Genomic DNA, 23,692 nt, shown 5'->3' with positions numbered 1-23,692 from the left:
CCAGCGCCCACGGGAGGAGGGTCCCGGGCCGCCGCGGCCTCAGGGAACTTAGGCCCCGGCGGGGCCGGGCACGCCCGCCCCGCTCGTGCCGCAAGTTTGGTGGCGGCCCCACTCGCCGCGCCCCGGCCCCGTCGTGCGCCCCGCAGAACCCGAGCTCGCGGCTCGTCTGGCCTCCCGGCCCGCCCGGCCTGGCGCGGCGCCCCTCACCTTGGAAACGTTGGGTGGACTCCGCCGTAAACATTAACTTCCCATCCAGCCGGCAGCCTCGCCGCCGCGTCTCAGCGCCTCGGCCCCGCTCCGGCTCCGCGGGCCGCCTTCCCCGCCCGCTCAGGAGCGCCGCGCTCACTCGAGAGCTCAGAGTCGTCACCCACCCTCACGCACGCCTCCGGGCGCCGCGACTGCTTTAACTACTACCCGACCCCTACCCTGCCAGCCCGCTGGCTCCTCCAGGGTCCGGCCCGCCGCGTCAGGAAAGCCCAAGGCGCAGGCGCAGCAGGGCCTTAAAGAGACCGGCCGCCTCTACCGCATAATGGGTTCGAGCAGGTTAGGGGCCGGGCGGCCGGTCGAGAAAAGGAGAAGCCGAAGGGATTGGGCCGTGGGGATCGGGGGCGGGGAAATCCCGCTCCCTCCTCCGCCTCTCTTTCAAAGCGCCAGCCCTCGGCCTTACAAATTGCAGACTTCCCCAGTCTCTTGGACCGCCCCTGGTATGGAAGAGCTGCTCAGGACACACCCCCTCAGGGGTCCGAGAAGACCCCTAGCTCGGAGCTGCGGGCCTCGAGCTACCGCGACGCTCACGGGCCTCCCAGGCCGCTGGCACGCGACGCCGACGCGCAGGCTTCCGAAAGGCCTTCCGAGCTCCCCGAGAGGTGACCTAGGTCACTCTCAAAAACAATAATCAAGGTGCAAATAGCACTTGTGATTGCAAATCCCTCTACCTTCAGTCGTTTCGACGCACTGGGTTTGTGCAGAGTCCGACAGGGGGCAGAGCATAGGCACAAACGTATGAAGTCCAGCCGGGCAACCAGCCAATACCAACGAAGAAATTCTTAGAAGTACTTAGTTTGGGACCGAAACTAATTCCGGTCCAACTCCAAGAAAAACGGGCAAGAAAAATAATGAAGGCAATATAAATTACTTTCATTATACATTTATAAATTACAAAATGACAGTAATTATCAGCACACAGACAAAAAAATTAACCTCCAAATTGTTTGCCTAGAAATTAGATAGCCCGTGGTTATTTTCTGATATAAATTTGCAGTCTCCGGAAGGGATTCCACTGTAGTAAGCATTTCAGAAAAAGAAAAACTCTCCATTTTTTAAAAACAGGCTTAGGAAATACTAAAATAGAGGAAGTAGAGCCATGCCCTCGACCCAGCTAAAATCTTTGAAACCTTGAAATTTTATGAGGCAAAATTTATCATAACTTTTAGGTCAGGCCGTTATTTAAAGTTAACTTCAATCAGCAATTTTATTGAAATGGAACACATTCTGTATAAGAAAGTTAAAAGATATCTTGAAAATCTACTTTTCCCTCGTATAGTACATCTATCAGCAAATCCTGTTGATTTTAGCTCTGAAATTTTCCTTGAATCTATTATCCTGTATCTCTTCCATCACCACCCTAGTCCAAGCTATGTGGGTGAGGGTGAAGGAGTGCCTAACCTACTCTTCTCAATAGCTTACCCATATGTGCCCTAGTTCCCCTCTCATCTCTTCACCACACAGAAGGCTATATGACCCTGTCCCTTCCTAGGTAAACCAATTACTAGCTTCCCATTCTCTTAGACAAAACCTTTCACTAGCCAAGCCCTATGTGGTCAGGTGCCTTGAGCATCTCTTCTCTCCACCTCTTCTCACTTCTCAAACTACTGCTGTCTCTTCCATCCTGCTGTCTCTCTTCCAGCCATAGTGGCCTCTTCTGATCCTTCAAATCTTCTTCCCTCCACAGAGCTTGTGTATATGTTTTCCTCAGTGCCTGAAAAGCTTCTCCAACTTTCATCCTTCTGACTTCAGTCAGATTTTGTCTCTACCTACACACACACACACACACACACACACACACACACGATGTATATACTTACATGTATATGTAACCATACAAGATATCTACTTCCTATTTTTATATATGTACATATATAATGTACACACACATATCCCAAATAACCTAAATAACCACTGCTGTGTTAAATGCCTGAGATATTTTATCTTAAACGGCCTGAGGAGAGAGGCGTACACCAGTAGGTCTGACCCTCTAGCAATCTCCCTGGTTTACTCCTTTCCTTTTCTCACTCAGTTTATTTGATGAAAGAGTTTACACTTGAGCTTTTCACTGAAATAGCTCAATCCAACAGAGAAATAGCTAATTCTGATCTCTCACAAGAGCTTGAGCACTTGCGTAAGCGAAATTCTACTGTGTGAATTTCACACCACCACCACCTCTGCTCTAGCTCTCCACCTCTCTGCTGTTCACACTCTGAAACTTCAAAATAGAGGAAGCATGGGTGCAGTGGGCAGTGGCACCCTGCTTGGAGAAAGTTAAATTAGAGGGAAATTCGGTTAGCAATTCAAAAGTTTTCTATGTTCTAATGCTGTACCCCCTTGGCATTGATTCATGTCAACCATACAGGAGAGGGCCTGAACTCTACTCTCTAAACCGGGCAAGGGTTAAATCTCAGAACACCATGCTCTCAACTGCCAAAGGTGTTTTATAAGTCAGCCATGTGAGTCATTGCTCACAGAAATAAAAAGCAAAAGAGGAATTCTCCTGAGAGGCAAAAACTACCCAGTATACGGAAGGGGAAGTCACCAGTGGAGTCAACCCCATTTGTGAACAACACCCACCCTCACCCTGGGCATCTGGCATTTGGGGTTTCCTTAGAGAACCAGGGCATCTCAGTTACATTCTAGGATTGCACTGTCCGAAACAGCAGCCACTAGGCTCATGTGGTTGTTTACATTTCAACTTAAATTAAAATTTCAGTTTCCCCTTTGCATTCACACATTTCAAGGGCTCAGTAGTAGCCATATGTGGCTACTGGCTACTATCTTGGACAGCACAGATATAGAACATTTCCATCTCTCAGAAAGTTCTCCTGGCAGCCCTCTTCTAGAAAAAGGAGAAACAACACTCCATTGAGACTCCCAGCTAATGTTCAAAATATCTTGCTTTGGAAAAATAAAGGCTCATGATGAAACCCTATTTCACTTGGCTTATTGCTTTCCGCAACATGAATCCAAATTCAATGAAACACCGAAGTTGTGGCCTCTCAGTGTAATGAGGTTATAAGAATGGCTTTAACCTCACATCTAACACATTTCATTTGTTTGCTAGACTTGCTGTCTTAGAAAAGAACATTGTTAAGAAGCTCACAATTCTATTGCCATCTCTTGGCTCTTTGTGCACAGGTAGAGACTATATCTGCCACAGTTGTGGTAAAGAAACTGCTCTCTGGCTCGAGAGTTTGGAATAATTTTCAAGATTTAATTAATTTATTTATTTGAGAGAGAGATCACAAGTAGGCAGAGAGGCAGGCAGAGAGAGAGGAGGAAGCAGGTTCTCTGCTGAGCAGAGAGCCAAGATGCCGGGCTCTATCCCAGTACCCTGAGACCATGACCTGAGCCCAAGGCAGAGGCTTAAACCCACTGAGCCAATCAGGTGCCCTTTATTTAGCTTTTATTATGAACTGTGCTCCCCTAACAACAGGGAAGCAATGGTTGCTGAAGTCATCACTGAAAGACCACACAACCTTCAACATTGCCACCAGATGGAATTTGTGAATGAATACCATGGTGACCCAGTCATCTTCTCGGCTGTCCTTTCTCTCCACATGAGAAATTTGAAGGCCTTATGGATTCCTCTGAGAATGTACCCTCAAAAAAGATAACCAGCAGCCAATTATAGCAAGGTAAAGAAACAGTATTGAAATACAAAAATTCAGTTACTAAAATACCTTTCTTATGGTATGAAATTAAATCTAATGTTCCATAAATTCTTGTTAATCCCTCAAATGGCCGTAATACAATAACATTCTTAAAATAAAACTGAGGAAGTGTTAACAAGCTTTTCCTGTGTTTTGAAGACTAAGCAAAGTATATAAACCCTAACTCAGTAGCAAAAATATTTCCTGTTGCAGTGCTTACATTTTTATATGTTTTGATATAAAATCAAACATTGTCGGCAGTTACCTGTTTCCCATTAGTATTTCTAAAGGCAGCAGTCATTTTGGTGGTAACCATGATAAGCAGAGAAGATGGGGAGCCTGGGGATTTGAATTGAATTTATAGCTGACTCACAGGGAGTGTTTACAATGGCATCGCCACTGGGATCCACCCATTTAACACCCTTTCGGTTCCACCTTATACATTTGTTAGGGAGGACCTTTAAGGGAAGCTGGGAATGTGGGGGACTAGAAATGCGGTAACCAACACTTTTTGGTCTTTTGAGAAACTAATCGATTTGGGGGTTATTGGTTTTTTTTTTTCACCTTTCCTTCCTTTCTCCTTTCCTCCCCACCTTCCCTCTGTCCTTTCTTCCTTTCTCCATCCTTCCTTAAATGACTTGACTTGTCTCAGAATGACAGCTGTCTATAAACTGTTGTTTTGGGAGTGCTGATTCTGAGGCATGGGCTAGAAGCTGCTAAATATTAAGTAGTTTCAGCTCCTAGAATTTGACACTAGACAATGTTCTTAATCTGGTAGAATTTACCTTTTGGGTTGTTTTTTTTTTTTAACTCTTTAGCTCTTGGAATACTTCAGGCTATTGCATCCTATTAATGGATATTGCATTTGTATTACTCAGGACTATTAATTGAAATTTTACTGTGAAATACAGAAGCAAGTGATATGCTTTGTGAGAAATAGCTAAATGGAGATATTCTATTTTCCATTATTTTCCCATTCTCTTGAAAGAGATCCAATAAGATATGTTAATTTTAGAAGATTTCCTCTCTAATAATGATAGCTTATTTTTGAGAAGTCTTACCATGAGTTGGGCTTTGGAAGCACTTTTCATCTATCCTCTCACTTAATCTTCACCATAACCCTATTATGATCTTAATTTACAAGTGAATCCCAAGCAAGTCACTAGGAATGTTTCATTTATTTACTCTCATTCATTCATTCATTCACCACAAACATATTATCTACAATTGTGTCAAGTACTTTCCTAAGAGGAACTATAACTAACACTCTCACTTACTACAACATGTCAGCAATAACATTATGTGCTTTCAAGTGAGGCAGCCATCATTAGGCCCACTTACAAGATGAGGAAACTAACACTGATCCAAAGTCACAATAACTATAAAAAGAAAAGCAAAAATGCAAGATAAGTCTCTCTTCACTACAGAGCCTATATTGTTTAGAGTTACAAAAATGTAGTACCTGTGTTCAGGCTCTAATGTAAGAACATATAGTTTGATGTAGAAAACAGACATAACAAATAAATAGACAATAATGATATATTCTATCATATGGAGATATGTTATGTTGGAAACATACAAAATGGGTAGTATCTAACCCTGTCAAAGGAGTTGTACTATTTTTATTTGCTCACACACCCCTTCCATGTTCTATTAATAGGTGTAGGTACCTGACACAAGCTAAACCATATTACCCCAAGACCACACTGACTGTGTTAAGGGTGTAGGCCTGAGAGAGTTGTGCCCTGGGATTTTTCAAACCAGACCTGCACAATTAAAGGGCCTTTCTTTGCCTTCTCATTATGAAGCTCTAAGGGTATGAAGACAGAGACCCAGGCTATACTCAGAGAAACAAAAATGAGATGGAGAACATCCTGAAGATATTAGAATCCCTGATTCCAGTCAGTCCTGCTTTTCCCAAGCCTCATATACATTATATAATACTTATTAAAGCTGGTTATTTTGGGGGCCTGGGTGGCTCAGTCGTTGAACGTCTGCCTTCAGCTCAGGTCATGATCCCAGCGTCCTGGGATTGAGCCCCACATCAGGCTACCTGCTTGGCAGGAGGTCTGCTTCTCCTTCTCCCACTCCCCCTGCTTGTGTTCCCTCTCTCACTGTGTCTCTCTTGGTCAAATAAATAAATAAAAACTTAAAAAAAAAAAAAAGCTGGTCATTTTGACAGGCGCTATTCTAGATACATGTGATAGCCATCCTCTACTTTGGCCCAGTGATTTTTGCTGCCTGTTCTTCATGCGCTTGTACAGACCCTCGCATGTTGAATGAGGGCTGGTCTGTGTAACCGATAAAGTAGCGCAAAAGAGACAGAGTACAGACTCGGAGGCTAGTTCATCAGGACACTGGAGTTTCTGCCTTTTTCTCTTAGAATGAAATCTTTGGGGGAAGCCAGCCACCATGTCTGTGGAATTCTTTAAAGAAAAAATTCCATTAGCACCGAGGACAAACCTGGCGGCTACTCACTGAGCCACAGTGGAAGTGGATTGTTCAGCCACCCCAGAGAACATCTTCAAAGGACATATGTCTGAATCTCATGTGAAACCCTAAGCCAGAACCAGTCAGAAAGCTGTTCCCAAATTCCTAACTCACAGAAACTGTAAGAGAGGGACACCTGGCTGGCTCAGTTGGTGGGGTGTGGGACTTTCAATCTCAGGGTGTGAGTTTGAACCCCACATTGGGTGTAGAGATTAGTTAAAAATAAAATCTTAAAAAAAAAAGAAGAAGAAGAAGAAACTTTAAGAGAAAATAAATGTTTACTGTTATTTTATGGCACTAAATTTTGGGGTTTTTTTTTTAACCACAAATAGCAATAGATAATTAGCCTATCAGTGACCAAAAACAAACATAAACCCTACATGATGGAGCTTAAATTATAGTGGGAATAAGCAGACAAAAAACAGATATGTACTATAAGTAAAAAATATGTAGTAGGAAAACAATATCTACATGCAAAAAAATAAAGTTGGATCCTCACCTTTTACCACACTGGAAAATTAATCCAAAATATCAAAGACTTAAACTCAGGAGCTGAAACTATTATACTCTTATTTTAAAAATAGGGAAAAATCTTTGTAACATTGAATTTGGCAATGATTTTTAAGTATGACACCAAAAACATAAACAACCAAAGAAAATACACATAAATTGGACATAATCAAAATTTAAAACGTTTGCGGGGCGCCTGGGTGGCTCAGCCGTTAAGCGTCTGCCTTCTGCTCAGGTCATGATCCCAGGGTACTGGGATCAAGCCCCGAATTGGGATCCCTGCTCCACAGAAGGCCTGCTTCTCCCTCTCCCACTCCCTCAGCTGTGTTTCCTCTCTCACTGTGTCTCTCTCTGCCAAATAAATAAATAAAATTTTTTTAAAATTTTTAAATGTTTGTACATCAAAAGACACTATCAGAAGAGTTAAAAAATAACCCATGGAATGGAGAAATATTTTCAAATTATATTTCTGATAAAGGATCAATACCTAGATTATATAAAGGACTGCTACAAATCAACAAAAACAAAAATAAGCCAATTAAAAATGGGCAAAAAAATTAAATAGACATTTCTTTAAAGAAGGTATACTAAGCACATGAAAGGATGCACAATATTATCAATCATTAGGAAAAGGCAAATCAAAACCATAATGAAATGTCACATTATACCCCCTGTGATTGCCATTATGAAAAAAGCAAAAAAATCACAAATGTTGGCAAGGATGTGTAAAAAATTGGAGTCCTTGTGCCGCTGGTGGGAATGTAAAAACTGATGCATCTGGGGAAAACAGTTGGCAGTTCCTCCAAAAGTTATACCTAAAATTACCATATGACCCTGCAATTCCACTCCAAGCCACTTAAAGGAATTCGAAACAGGAACTCGGATACACCAATGTTCACAGCAGTACGTTTTATAATAGCCAAAAAGTAAAACAACCCAAGAGACCAAACCAAAAATGATATATCCATACAGTTAAATATTATTCAGCCATAAAAGGGGATAAAATTTGGATACATGCCAAAATGCAGAAGAGCCTTGAAAATATTATGCTAAATGAAGTAAGCCAGACATAAAAGAATAACTGTTGTATGATTCCACTGGTATGAGGTATCCAGAATAGTCATTCATAGAGACAGAAGGTAGACTGGAGTTTACTAGAGCCCAGGGAAGGGATAAGTAAGGAGTTACTTCTAAATGGACACAAAATTTCTGGTTGGGGTGATGAAAGGGTTTTGGAACTAGATAATCATGATCGTTATACCATATTATGAAGGTACTCAATGTCTCTGAATTATATGCTGAAAAATGGCTAAAATGGCAAATTCATGTTATGTCTATTTTTCTACAATAAAAAAAAGAAAAGAAAGCTTCTTAGGAATTTAGATCATCTTGGAGAATGAAGAGAAAGGATCTTGATTTGACTTAGTTGAAATGATAAATTGAACACATAAATAGCAATAAAAAATGTGTATGAGTTGGTGTAAGTGTATGGAGAAAACTGAAACAGGGAAGGGGAAAGGGAATATGGAGAAGGGTTATGTCTTAAGGAGGATAGTCAGGGAAGACCTCATAAAGAAGGTGGTTAGAGAGCAAGCCATCTGGCAATAAACATCCCAGGCAGAGAGAAAAGCAAGTACAAAAGCTTTGAGGGAGGAATGCGCCTAAAGAAGCCAAGGAATGACAAGGAGGCTAGTGGTGCAATTAGAATGGCATGAACCAGATAGAAAATTCTAGGATCTGAAATCAGGAAGAAAGCAGAACCAGACAACATAAGGTGCTTAACTGGCCATCTTTTACTCTAAATGGGACAAATAAGCGAGTGACATGATCTGACTCATGTTTTCTGTTTAAAAGCATCATCTGAAAAAAAAAAAAAAAAGCATCATCTGGCTCCTGTACAGTGAATCAGCTCTAAGCAAAGAGGGAGATGGGGTGACCCGTCAGAAGCTATTGAGATATGATGACGGCATGGACGGGAGTGGGAAGAGCAAGAGGATGAGAAGCGAGCAAATGTGGATATGTTTTCAGCCAACATAATTCCCCTTCAGACTGGCTATGGGATAAAGAGAGAGAAATCAAAGACGACGCTGGGATTTGGGGGCTGGGCAACTAAAAGCTTAGAGTTGCCATTTACTATGACAGGGAAGACTAAGGGAGGAGCAAGGAGAGGTGGTGGGGAGGCAGCTGGAATTGGGTTTCTGTCATACTCAATCAAGAGTCTCGAATAAGGGCGCCTGGGTGGCTCAGTGGGTTAAGCCGCTGCCTTCGGCTCAGGTCATGATCTCAGGGTCCTGAGATCAAGTCCCACGTCGGGCTCTTTGCTCAGCGGGAGACTGCTTCCTTCTCTCTCTCTCTGCCTGCCTCTCTATTTGTGATCTCGCTCTGTCAAATAAATAAATAAAATCTTTAAAAAAAAAAAAAAAAAGAGTCTCGAATAATACCAGGGTGGTCAAGGAAGTTTTCACAAAGTAAGTGATATGTGAGGCAGAGCGTAGTGAACAAGAATTCCATGAATTTCTAAAGGGAATTCTTTGGGGCAGTGCTTCTCAAACTTTCATGTGTATACAAATCACCAAGGGATTTTCATAAAATACAGATGTTGTAGACTGAGTAAATCTACACTGGGAGCTTAAGAGTCTGCATTTCTCATAATTACCCGGTGATGCCAATGCTGCTGGTCTCAGATCAGGAACAGGAAAAGAGATGAAAAATAATCCTTTGCTGAGAGGTGGGAGATGAACTAATGAGCAAAGATATAGGAAAATATGTCGTTTGATCTAAAGAAATATCTGTTTTTGTTTTTTTTTTAAGATTTTATTCATTTATTTGACAGAGAGAGAGAGAGATCACAAGTAGAGAGGCAGGCAGAGAGAGAGAGAGGAAGAAGCAGGCTCCCTGCAGAGCAGAGAGCCCGATGCGGGGCTCGATCCCAGGACCCTGAGATCATGACCTGAGCCAAAGGCAGCGGCTTAATCCACTGAGCCACCCAGGCGCCCCAAGAAATATCTGTTTAATGCTAATTTGGAGGATTAAGAAAAGGATAAAACTAAATAATAATAATAATAATAGCATTTAGGTTGGGATGACCAGAGTTAAAGTATTCAAAGTTCGTTATGTTGTTATGGAAAGAAGATATTAACTTTGGATATGGTTAAGAATGCTTTAAGGGTGATCCTTGAAAGAACAGAAATAGACTATGCTATTTCCAAGCTAGTAAAGGGGAGAAGATGGAATATGATAATATACAAGTTAACAACAATTTTTTTAAAAGCTTAATGTAAAAAACGAAAGGCGACAAAGAAGAAAAATAGCATATGAGAAAAGAAAAAGAAAAAATAGAAATTGGAAACAAGTAGAAATGTTACTAATTTAGTAAATGTAAATGTGTTGAACTAGCCTGTTATAGATTGAATTACAAAACAGAAATAAAATCTGAGATAAACTATTTGCAAGAGATACACCTGAAATATAAGAACATGGAAAGGTTTAAAGTGATAGAAAAAAGGCAAATTATCAATAGTAGTAACCTGGTTGTGATATACTACAGTATTGCAAAATGTTATTATTACGAGAAACAGGGCAAACATAGAAGGGATTTCTCTGCATTATTTCTTAAAATTGCACATGCAATTATCTCAATAAAATTATACTCTAAAGCAAATTCATTTCACTTTTAAGTATTTTTAAAGATATATTTAGGGGTTCCTCGGTGGCTCAGTCGGTTAAGCACCTGACTCTTGGTTTCAGCTCAGATCATGATCTCAGGGTTGTGAGATCAAGCCCCACATCAGGTTCCAAGCTCACATGAAGTCTCCTAGAAATTCTCACTCTCCCTCTCCTTCTGTCCCTCCCCCTGCTCTCTCTCTCAAATAAATAAATAAAATCTTAAAAATATATTTAAACAGGGGTGCATGGGTGGCTCAGTCAGTTGTATGAGTGGCTCTTGGTTTTGGCTCAGGTCATGATTTTGGGGTCCACAGATTAAGTCCCATGATGGGCTCCAAACTCAGTGGGAAGTCTGCTGGAGATTCCTTCTCCTTCGCCTTCTGCTTCTCCCACCACTGCTTACACACACACACTCTCTCTCGAATAAATAAATCTTTAAAAATATGTCTATATCTCTATTTAGACAAAGTAATTAAGAACCTTGATTTATTACCTAAAGATAGAAACCTATATCCAATAATTTGAGAATACTCATCATCTCAAGCATACATGGACCACATTTCTAAAGCCTGACCACTTTTCAGTCAATAAGGCATGACTCAATAAGTTTCAAACAATTGGAATTATATGGAATATTTTCTCTGGACAAAATGCAGTTAAATTAGAAGTCAACAACAAAAATTTTATTTATCTATCTTAAAGATAAAAAGAGAAATCAATTTTAATCCCCAGAGATCTCAGTATTTGAATATAAACTTCTCAGTGCCTCTGAGAGGCAACTCTCAGCACGTAACTCTACAGCACGGAAGCATAGGAACAGCGAGCCATCTGTGCCATACAGGTATACTGAATTACTGAGTAAAATGTACTCATTACTTGGGTTGCAATGAAAAAAGCACAAAAGCTATTGGCCTAGAATAACTTGTACACATGTGTATTGGGAGACAGGTTTGAGAAAGTTCATAGTAGCATTGTTAGTAATAGAAAAAACTGAAAACAGACCAAATATCCCCTGATAAGTGAATGTATATGGAATGTTAACACATAGGATATTATGTAACAATGCAAATTACAGCCCCATACAACAATGTGGATGAACCTTAGAAACATGATATTGAGTTACAGAAGCAACTTATAGAAAGCATGATAAGGGATGATGTTATTTTTAGGAAGTTCCAGAAAGAACTAAATAATACATTGTTTAAGAAAATATACATACCCAATAATATAATATTATTATATTATTAATTATTATAATATAATATCCATTATTAAAATAGATATGGAAATGATAAATTTAGGTTAGTGTTCTTTTTCTCTGGGAGACAGGCAGGTGAACAAGGAGTGGCACAAATATGTGCAAAGGTACTGGTAATGTTTAGTAACCAAGTGAAGTTCCAGGTTCAAGTCTGTTGTTTTAATCATTGAATTTCATTACACATAGATGGTTTCTTCTTTTTTTTTAGAAATATGATATAATAAAAAAATTTTAAAGAAAAATACTGATTTTGTAAATAAGAATGCTATTGAAATTCCAATTTTAGGGAACAGAAAAGCATTCAGTGAATTTTGATTCTACTTCAAAGAAAATTCCAGAGCCTAAGATCCTTGATAGGATGGAATCCTTGAGCCTTTCGACCTTTTCATTGTCCTTCCCCAGGAGAATGTCCCTCTCAATCATTCAGCACTTGTAAAATATAATTAGGTCCCCTCCTGGATAGTGCAAGTCAGTTGGCATGATTTTGATGTCCAAGGCTTCTTCTCTCCCACCCAGAAGATACTTCTTCTTCTTTTTTTTTTTTTTTTTTAAGATTTTATGTATTGGGCGCCTGGGTGGCTCAGTGGGTTAAGCCGCTGCCTTCGGCTCAGGTCATGATCTCAGGGTCCTGGGATCGAGTCCCACATCGGGCTCTCTGCTCGACAGGGAGCCTGCTTCCTCCTCTCTCTGCCTGCCTCTCTGCCTGCTTGTGATCTCTCTCTGTCAAATAAATAAATAAAATATTTAAAAAAAAAGATTTTATGTATTTATTTGACAGAGAGAGAGACTGTGAGAGAGTGAACACAAGCAAGGGGAGTGAGAGAGGGAGAAGCAGCCTTCCCGCTGAGCAGGAAGCCCAATGCGGGACTCCATCCCAGGACCCTAGGATCATGAGCTGAGCTGAAGGCAGATGCTTAACGACTGAAACCACCCAGGCGGCCCAAGACATTGCTTCAAATCCGCATGCTTCTCATTATTTTCAAAATGTTCTGATGCTTTGGGTAGGAGAAGACTGTTTTAATGTTTATTGGATAAGGCACCTGGCTGGCTCAGTCGGTAGAGCATGATCTTGGGGTTGTGAGTTTGAGCACATTGTGGGTAGAGATTATTTAAAAATAAAATCTTTAAATAATAATAACAATAATTCCAAAATACAATTAAAAAATAACAATAAAGTTTATTGGGTAAGTCTGTATCCCTCCAGCCACGAATACTTTTTTTTTTACCTGATTACAGAAACAATACACATTAATTGTGGTAAAATGTGATTACAGAAAAGCAAAGATTAAAAACACTTGTAAGCTCAGGGCGCCTGGGTGGCTTAGTGGGTTAAAGCCTCTACCTTTGGCTCCAGTCATGATCCCGGGGTCCTGGGATCGAGCCCCGTATCGGGCTCTCTGCTCAGTGGGGAGCCTGCTTCCTCCTCTCTCTGCCTGCCTCTCTGTCTACTTGTGATCTGTCTGTCAAATAAATAAATTAAATATTTTTAAAAAATAAAAAATTAAAACACTTGTAATCTCATGATCAAGTGATAGCCACCATTTTTTTTTCTTTTTAAAGATTTTATTTATTTATTTGACAGTTAGAGATCACAAGTAGGCAGAGAGGCAGGCAGAGAGAGAGGAGGAAGCAGGCTCCCCGCCGAGCAGAGAGCCTGATGTGGGGCTCCATCCCAGGACCTTGACATCATGACCTGAGCCGAAGGCAGAAAGGCTTTAACCCACTGAGCCACCCAGGTGCCCCCACCATTGGTTTTTTGGCCTATTTCCTTTCTGTCTCATTTCTGAGTGTATGAATACTTACCCTTTGTTTGTTTTTAAAAATGAAATCAGACTTACTGATACTTTTCTTTTAAAGCCATGAAATTGAATTAAGTGAGTGAGTATAGATGAAAAAGAGGAGAGGATCAATGGCCGACTCTTTGCTAGGGGAAAATTAAAGGTTGGGCAGAAGAGGAACTAATGAGAGAGACTGAGAAAGAGCAGCTGGTAAAGTGGAAGGGAAGCCAGGACAGCATAGTGTCTGGGAAGCCAAGAGGGAAAAAAAATGTTTCAAGAATACTGAGTCAATTGCTATTGATGGGTCAAGAGAAATGACCATAGGATTTAGCAACATAGAACTCATTGCTGATCATAAGCTGGAACAGTGTAGGCAAAAGTCTGACTGAAGTGGGCCCAAGAAAAAATTAAGGAAACAAAGTAGAATCAGAAAAACAGACAAAACTTTGGAGTGGTTTTGATATAAAGGAAAGGTGAAAAATGGAGGAGTGGTTGAAGAAAGTATTTTTTCCTTGTTATTAATACCATTGTGTTTGAATGCTGATGGGAAAGATTTCTCAGAGAAGGCAAACTGAGAGTGCAGTGGAGAAGAGGGAGAATTCTGGGATCGACATCATGGCATAGGTGAGAAGGAATGGAGTCTAGAGCCAGAGGGGAAGAATTAGCCTCAAAAGGAATCCTGGACAGCGCACCCACTGTTAAAAGATAGAAAGCATGGAGATGGATGGCTCATGGGAATTCGTGGACATTCTTTTCCGGTTGTGCTTATTTCCTGGTGAAATAAGAAATGTCATCATCTGAGAGTGAGGGTGGAAAAAATATTGGCAGTTTAAGGAGACAAGAAAAGGTATGAAAGAGTTGTCTAGGGGAGTGAAAAAATGAATTCACTAGAGAAATATAGTATGATTGCCAGGCATCATCGGTAACCTACCTGAGTTCACAGTCATGAATGTAAAATGAGGGCATTTGGCATGGTTGAGTGTTTTACCCCAGGGCTGTTGAATCACCTGGGTGTAGATACAGAGTGGGTAGCGACATAAATGAGATCAAAACTCAGATTTTGATCAAATGAACTATAATTTTCAACAATTTTGCAGCTCCATTCGTCCTCAAATTATTTCTTTCATGGAAAATAGGATGAAACAGAGTTCTAGCCCAGAAGTGCCGACAATGCTACTCCACCTTTGGCCCTCCATCTTGTTCATGTCATGCAATGCTCTCCCTCTGGGCTATGTGTTCCAGGCCCCTTACAGGTGGATGTATGCCCTGACTGGAATGAAGGAACACTTGTTCTGATCTTCCCTAAAGTTGCTTAGATAACTACCAGAGATAATGTTGTCTTTTCCCTTCTTTCCCCTCTGGCCCTCAGGTGGTGCACGAGGTCTGTTAAATGTTAAACCCTTGACCTCACCACAATGACCTCTGCACATCACTTCCTCTATAAAATCTGTGGATTAAGTTCCAGACTTTGAGCAGAGTAGCTGCACAGTACATGCATAGTTGTCTGCCTGATCTCTCTGCCCCCTCCTCCCATCAGTAGGTTACCCTCAATAAAACTGTGTAAATGTATGAAGTGGTTGCCTTAGCTCCTATCCACTGGCATTATAATGATCTTCTTGCTCCATTTTTGGAAACAGTTTCTAAATGAGAAGAAAGTTTCATTGAGTTTTAATTAGAAAATATAAGTAGATACTACTGATTATTTTCTTGAATTTTTTGTAAGATTTATTTATTTATTTTAGAGAGGGAGAGAGAGTGTGGTGGGAAGGGGCAGAAACAGAGGAAGAGAGAAATTTAAGCAGGCTGCACGCTGAGCAGAGAGCCCCATGTGCTCCTCAATCTAAGAACCCTGAGATCAGAACCTGAGCTGAAACCAAGAGTTGGACACTTAAACAACTGTACCACCTACATGCCCCTATGTACTTGTATTTAAATCAGAGGAAGCCCATTATTTTGTTTTTAAGTTTGGTTATTTTTAAAAATAATCTCTATATCCAATGTGGGTTTTGAACTCACAACCCTGAGATCAACAGTTGCATGCTCTTCTGACTGAGCCAGCCAAGCACCCCAGATGAAGCTCATTATTAATCACGATCTGATAAAACTGGAATCTCAGGAAGGTAAAACTTAATGGCAGAACAGAAAGAGGGGAAAAAAAATGCTGGTAGTAGGTTAAATGTGACCCATGGTACAAGAAACTTAAGGGAGATAAAATTGGCCATATTTAATCAATTAATATTTATAATACAAAAAAAAAAAGTTTCTCCTTAAGACAGTCCACACTGGTAGGATGCATCTTAGGTTTCCATTTGTTCAAATGGCTTCCAAATCTCAATAATGTCTTGATTTTTAAGTAATCTTAAGCAATGTGTGAAACAAGTGGTTTTTAAGTCATCTAAGTTGAATTTTTAAAACCTGAATCATCAATATGAGTAATGTCTAAACAAAATCTGAAGTAACTGCTTCATCACCCAGGTACAGCAAATAGTTTATTTGAGGTTTAATTAACAGTTTGGCCCCCTTTGGGACCCTAAAACAGCAAATTCCAACTCTGATCCCAATCACTATGTTATATCTGTGTTCGTTTTGGAAACATATAACAGCTAGTACATGACATAAACCAGGAAAGAATCCATCCTTGGAATCCTTAGGTGTTGGAGGAGAATTTTGTTCCCAGGCATTTCATTGCAAGTTACTTTGTGTCCGGAGCCACTCAGAAATAGGAGTTTGGGAGGGCCAGACTACCTGCAGTGATTCTCTCTCTCTCTCTCTTTTTTCTTAAGTAGCCTCCATACCCAGTGTGGAGTCCAACGCAGGGTTTGAACTCACAACCATGAAACTGAGACCTGAGATTAAGAGTCTACACTTAAGGCACTTAACCAACCGAGCCATTGAGGTGCCTGATTCTTAAACAATGTCATTCAGTCTTCAGTCTAACTGTAAAACCCCTGAACCATGAAAACAGAGGCAAGTCTGATAGCTCCTTCTGGGGAATCCCAGAGGGCCACAGTGAAAGGGGCATGGTAGAGCAAGCAACTCACACTGGGAGAAGATCCTCAGTAATAGTGAAGTGAAAGTTCAAAAGTTCTCCAGAGGGACCAGGACCAGCTTTATGTAAATACTTTGGGTTACACACTAGTTGAGGGACTCCCACTTCGTGTGTAAGTTTTAATTGGGTATAGTAAGCTGTATAGAGGATCTTAGTTCTCTTAGAACTTCTCTTGCCCTCTTTCCTTCTTCCACTGTATCTAGTGGATTTTCTAAAATTCTTGTGTTGATCTATGGCCAAACTATACTAAATACAAAATATAATATAAATATAATATATTACACTAACTGTATCAGTCAGGGTTCTCCAGAGAAACAGAACCAATAGGAGACACACACACACACACACACACACACGCACACACACACACTTCCTTTATTTTAAGGAGTTGTCTTATGTGATTTGGGGGATTGGCTAGTCTGACATCTGTAGGGCAGACTGGCAGGCTAGAGATTCAGGAAGGAGCTGATGTTGCAGTCTTGAGTCCAAAATTTGTAGGGCAGGCTGGCAGACGAAAAACTCAAGCAGGATTTTATCTGCATACTTGAGGCAGAATTTCTTCTCCAAGAAGCCTCAGTTTTTGCTCTTTTTTTTAATTTTCTTTTTTTTTTTTTTAAGATTTTATTTATTGTTTGACAAAGGGAGAGGGAGTCAAGAAGCAGGGAAGCAGCAGGCAGAGGGAGAAGCAGGCTTCCTGTGGAGTACGGAGCCTGATGTGGAACTTGATCCTAGGATCCTGGGATCATGACCTGAGCCAAAGGCAGAGGTTTAACCAACTGAGCCACCCAGGTGTCCCTCAGTTTTTGCTGTTAAGGCGTCCAATGATTAGATGAGGCCTATTCACATTATCAATGGTAGTCTCCTTTACTTAAAGCCAACCGACTATAGATGTTAACCACATCTACAAAATACTGTCACAGCAAGACCTACGTCAGCATTTGATTAAATATTTAGATACCATAGCCTAGCCATGTTGACACATAAGACAAACCATCATACCCCCATCATAAAAATAATTACAAAAATAGCTATATTGTATTTATTATGTGCCAAGTATAATGCTAAGCACTTTACATGAACTTACATATATTTTTTATTGGAGTATAATTAACATACAGTGTTTGTTAGTTTCAGGTGCTCAGCATAATGATTCGACAATTCTGTCATTATTCATGGCTCTGTAAGATAACTGTAGTCACCATCTGTCGCCAAGTAATGTTATTATACTATTGACTATATTCCCTATGCTGTACTCTTCATCTCTGACTTACTTATTTTATAACTATAAGTTTATACCTCTTAATCCCCTTTATCTATTTCACCCATCCCCCCCAACCATCTTCCCTTTGGCAACCACTGTTTATTCTCTGTATTTAAGAATTTGGGTTTTTTGGGGCGCCTGGGTGGCTCAGTGGGTTAAAGCCTCTGCCTTCAGCTCAGGTCATGATCCCAGGGTCCTGGGATCGAGCCCCACATCGGGCTCTCTGCTCAGCAGGGAGCCTGCTTCCTCCTCTCTCTCTGCCTGCCTCTCTGCCTACTTGTGAACTCTGTCTGTCAAATAAGTAAATAAAATCTTAAAAAAAAAAAAGAATTTGGGTTTTTTGTTTGTCTCTTTTTTTGTTTGTTTGTTCATCTGCTTTGTGAACTGTATTATTTAATAGTCACAACTCCACGAGGTATTGTTAGTCTTTCTTTTACAGATTAAAAAACTGAGGTTTAGAGCGGTTAGGCAATTTGCTAAAGTCACACAATGAGTAAACCATTGAGTCAGGACACAAACCTAAGCTTAACTCCCGACAAGCCCATGATTTAGAAAATCCCTTTGGTCTCCAGCAGATCTCCTGTGCTTGCTCAGTCCCCAAGTCTCCAGTGAAATCATGGAAGCTACATCTAAGGCTCCACAAGTCTGAGTGGGCCACCACACTCACTGTGAGCCTCAGTTCTAACCTTCAGTTTCCAAGACCACATGAATTTGCAGAGAAATTAGCCAGATAATTCCAACAGAGTGGGTAAGCAAGCTAAGAGAGGCACATAGGCAAGCCTAACCTTTCGCTCTGTCTTCTAAGACCACACCCACAGACTGAAGCTTCCCCTCTCCGTATCAGCTTTTCTAACATTGCCCAGACTCATAATCTGCTACAATATCAGGATTTTGCAGATGGACTCTCTGAACTCTGACATTTTAATCACTAAATCTTTTTGTTTGTCTTTGGAACACTCTCTTCTCAATATTCTTTTTTTTTTTTTAAGATTTATTTATTTATTTGACAGACAGAGATCACAAGTAGGCAGAGAGGCAGGCAGAGAGAGAGGAGGAAGCAGGCTCCCTGCTGAGCAGAGAGCCCGATGTGGGGCTCGATCCCAGGACCCTGGGATCATGACCTGAGCTGAAGGCAGAGGCTTTTAACCCACTGAGCCACCCAGGCGCCCCTCTTCTCAATATTCTAATTGTTTTCTCTTTTTATGATTATCAGAAGTCCGTTGCTCTCCATATTTTCTCCTTCATAATAATCTCATTCAAAACCCCTCTTTTTAGGAAAAGAGTATGTAAGAATTATTCACTCCAGAGTTGTTTCCCAGCAGTGTTTGTTTTTAGATATGAGCAAAATCTTTACCTAAGCAGCTAGAATTCTGATCATGGAATATTACCCATCAGTTGAGGAGGCATTCGATAGCTATGGAACCTTCCAGTTGCAGTCCTTCTGAAGAATCCATTTTACCACTTGCCTGCTTTGTTTATGTCTAGTCCTACTCAGTAGAAACTCCCTTTGTGTTTAGGCCCTAACACTTTCCCCATATTCATTTCAGGAGATAAACCTGAAAACCAAGACGATGATGAAATATCAGTCTAAAAATTAGGCATATGTGTTTTTCCATCAATAACTATTAATAAGAAAGAACAGAGAATATTTCTCTAACCCTTTCAGTCCTCCGGGAGGTAGGTACTATTATTATTGCCATTTTCCAGATAAAGAATTTAAGGCTCAGAGAGGTTGTGAGTGGAGAAGCCATGTCAAAATTGAGAAACTGCTCACTCTAAAACCCAGGACTTAACAAGAACAGCTAAACGAAGAAGAGGATGCAAAAGAATAGGTCATGAAAGCCACACAAATGAGCTTTCATAATTTAAAAAAAAAAGTTTTCAACATAAATCTGGGGAGATTTTTTTTTTAAATCTGGGGAGATTTATCAAAATTAACTCTTAGGTACATCAAAATTCCAGTCTTCCATCCCATTTTCTAATAGTTACCTACTTTATTTTTTAAATTCTTTATTCAAATTTAATTTAGTTAATGTATACTGTATTATTAGTTACTGGGGTAGAATTTAGTGATTCATCAGTTGCTTATAATGCCCAGTACTCATTACATCAAAGTGCCCTCCTTAAATCCCATCATCCAATTACCCCATCCCCCGCCAGTAGCCCTGTTTGTTTCCTTGAATCCAGTGTTTCTTATGGTTTGCCTCCCTATTTTCTTTCTTTCTTTTCCTCACGAGTTTATTTATTTGTCAGAGACAGAGAGAGCACACAAGCAAAGGGAGTGGCAGGAAAAAGCAGGCCCCTCACTGGGCGAGGAGGCCAATGCGGAACTCGATCCCAGGATCCTGGGATCCTGACCTGAGCTGAATGCAGACGCTTAACCGACTGAGCCACCCAGGTGTCCCGATGCACCTCTATTTTCATCTTACTTTCTTTTTCCTCCATTCCTCTATATTCATGTTTTCTTTTTTCCTTAAATTTCATGTATGAGTGAACTCATATGGTATTTGTCTTTCTCTGACTTATTTCACTTAGCATAACACCCTCCAGTTCCAACCATGTTGTTGTAAATAGTAGGATTTCATTCTTTTTGATGTCTGAGTAATATTTCATTGTATATATAATATACAATAAATATATATAATAAATATATTTTATACATATAAAATATATTATATATACCACTTCTTTATCCATTCATCTGTTAATGGATGCTTGGGCTCTTGCCACGGTTTGGCTATCGTGGATCTTGCTGTTATAAACATTGGGATGCAGGTGTCCCTTTGAATCACTGTTTGTACCTTTGGATAAATACCTAGTAGTGCAGTTTCTGGGTTATAGGGTAGCTCTATTTTTAACTTTTTGAGGAACCTCCATACTGTTTTCCAAAATGGCTACACCAGCTTGCATTCCCACCAAAAGTGTAAGAGGATTCCCCTTTCTCTGCATCCCCACCAACATCTGTTGTTTTGAGTTGTTAATTTTAGCTATTCTGACTGGTGTGAGGTAGTATCTCATTGTGGTTTTGGTTTCAATTCCCCTGATGCCAAGTGATATTGAGCATTTTTCATGTGTCTGTTGGCCATTTGAATGTCTTCTTTAGAGAAATGTCTGTTCATGTCTTTTGCCCATTTCTTTTTTTTTTTTTAAGATTTTATTTATTTATTTAACAGACAGAGATCACAAGTAGACAGAGAGGTAGGGGGAAGCAGGCTCCCTGCTGAGCAGAAAGCCCAACTTGGAGCTTGATCCCAGGATCCTGGGATTATGACCCGAGTCGAAGGCAGAGGCTTAACCCACTGAGCCACCCAGGCACCCCTGCCCATTTCTTGACTGGATTATTTGCTTTTTGGGTGTTGAGTTTGAGAACTTCCTTATAGATTTTGGATACTAGCCCTTTATCTGATAAGACATTTGCAAATATCAGGGACGTCTGAGTGGCTCAGTCAGTTAAGCCTCTGCCTTCTGCTTAGGTCATGATTCCGGTACTGTATCAGTTCCTTGCTCAGTGGAGAACCTGCTTCTCCCTCTGCCTGCTGTTCCCTCTGCTTGTGCTCTCTCTCTCTCTCTGACAAATAAACAAATAAAACCTTAAAAAAAAAAAGACATTTGCAAATATCTTCTCCCATTCCATATTGCCTTTTACTTGTGTTGACTATTTCCTTTGCTGTGCAAAAGCTTTTTATCTTGATGAAATCCCAGTAGTTCATTTTTGCTTTTGTTTTCCTTGCCTCCAGAGAAGTGTCTAGTAAAATGTTGCTACAGCCAAGATCAAAGAGGTTGCTGCCTGTGTTCACCTTGAGGATTTTGATAGATTTCTGTCTTGCATTTAGGTCGTTCATCCATTTTGAATTTATACTTGTGTGTGGTGTAAGAAAATGGTCCAGTTTCATTCTTCCGTATGTGGCTGTCCAATTTTCCCAACACCATTTGTTGAAGAGCCTATCTTTTTTCCATTGGATATTCTTTCCTGCTTTGTTGAAGATTAGTTGACCACAGAGCTAAGGGTCTGTTTCTGGTTTCTCTATTCTGTTCCATTGATCTATGTGTCTGTTTTTGTGCAGTACCAAACTGTCTTGATAATTACAGCTTTGTAATAAAGCTTGAAGTCTGGTGTTGTGATGCTGCCAGCTTTGATTTTCTTTTTCAACATACTTTTGGCTGTTTGGGGTCTTTTCTGGTACAAATTTTAGGATTATTTGTTCCAGTTCTGTGAAAAAAGTTGATGGTATTTTGACAGGGATTGCATTGAATTTGTAGATTGCTCAGGTAGTATAGACATTTTAACAATATTTGTTCTTCCAATCCATGAGCATGGAATGTTTTTCCAGGTCACTGTGTCTTCCTCAATGACTTTTATGAGTGATCTATAGTTTCTTTAGCACAGATTCTTTACCTCTTTGGTTATGTTTATTTATTTATTTATTTATTTTAGATTTTATTTTCTTCAAATAAACTCTACATCCAGTGTGGGGCTGGAACTCACAATCCCAAGGTCAAGAGTCACACTCTCTATCAACTAAGTCAGCCAGGTATTCCTGCTTACCTACTTTAAAGTAAGATATATTGGGGCACCTGGGTGGCTCAGTGGGTTAAAGCTTCTGCCTTCGGCTCAAAGCCTTTGCCTTCGGCTCAGGCCATGATCCCAGTGTCTTGGGGTCAAGCCCCGCATTGGGCTATCTGCTCAGCGGGGAGCCTGCTTCCCCCTATCTCTCTCTCTCTCTGCCAACTCTCTGCGTACTTGTGATCTCTGTCTGTCAAATAAATAAATAAAATCTTTAAAAAATAATAAAATAAGATATATTTCTGCAAAATTTGGGGGATGGGAGAGGTAGTGTTTAAAAAACAGAACCAGTAGATTCTTTAAGGTAATACATAAAAAGCTATTCTTATTACATGGGTTTTAAATTTCCAAATTATAAAGTTAAGCAATAGTTTTACTTCCTTTTAACTTAAACTGTCAGGCTTGAAGATTTGTGTCAGGTAGTGCTCTACCTTCCCAAAATAATTATCTTTGAGGATTATTTCAGATTCAACTGGGAAACTTCCTTGACCCTCAGAGAGCTCAATCCCTCCTTTCTGAGATCTATAAAATCCAATGTCTTAATCAGGATTTCTGTTAATTCCTGGTGGGTTATGATTCCATAGTCATCTCTGTTTTTGGCTCATATTTTGGGGCTTGCTGTTGCTGTTTTTGTTCCTCTTTCTTTAATACTTTCCCAGAATTCAGCCCTTCATGTGTTGTCACAAGACATTCACTTCCAACAACTTGTGAATTTTGGTAGCCTTCACTGAAGATATGTAAAGCCATGTAGAGGGGTCAACCCATAGAAAGCCAGGGCAATGGCTTCACTCTCCTCTGTCTCCCTCCCTCTCTCTCTTATCCACCCTACTCCTTCTCAGAAAAAAACAAATTCTTCACCTGGCTTTCTGCATAGCAATTTAGCAAGCTTGCTGTTTGAACATGTCTTTAGGTCTCACCCTTCACCAGCATCTTTACCAAGAATTTTCTCCAGTAAATACTGAGCTCTCCCTGAGAGGAATTCTAGTAGAGTGAGAGAGAAAAGAAAAAGTATATAGTCTCTCACAGAAAAAAAACAAACAAACAAAAAACAAAACAAAACTGAGTTTGTTTTGAACAAAATAGTTTATTTTCTGATTCTCTAACAAATATGTCACATAATGGTAACAACAAAATGTAAAAAGTCTGTCATCTAGAAAGTCTTATTAATTTTACACTCTTGGTGGGCAGAAAGT

The 23,692-nt window shown here is 40.2% G+C and overlaps 1 protein-coding gene across 5 annotated transcripts in view; it reads right to left on the bottom strand.

Annotated features, from left to right (window-relative positions):
• Positions 1 to 650, bottom strand: part of EVI5 (ecotropic viral integration site 5) — a 200,666-nt gene extending 200,016 nt beyond the window's left edge. For 2 of the 5 annotated variants that reach the window (XM_046014873.1, XM_046014881.1), the window contains exon 1: positions 208 to 650. The gene's annotated coding sequence lies outside the window, so the exon portion shown is untranslated. The remainder of the gene's footprint in view (positions 1 to 207) is intronic. The other 3 variants (XM_046014846.1, XM_046014855.1, XM_046014864.1) reach the window with 2 other exon arrangements.
• Positions 651 to 23,692: the final 23,042 nt, after the last annotated feature.

The sequence above is a fragment of the Meles meles genome, chromosome 1, assembly GCF_922984935.1.
Source record: "Meles meles chromosome 1, mMelMel3.1 paternal haplotype, whole genome shotgun sequence".
Classification (NCBI taxonomy): Eukaryota; Metazoa; Chordata; class Mammalia; order Carnivora; family Mustelidae; genus Meles; species Meles meles.
The sequence above is the reverse complement of the archived record's forward strand: the minus strand, read 5'-3'. Positions and strand labels throughout refer to the sequence as shown.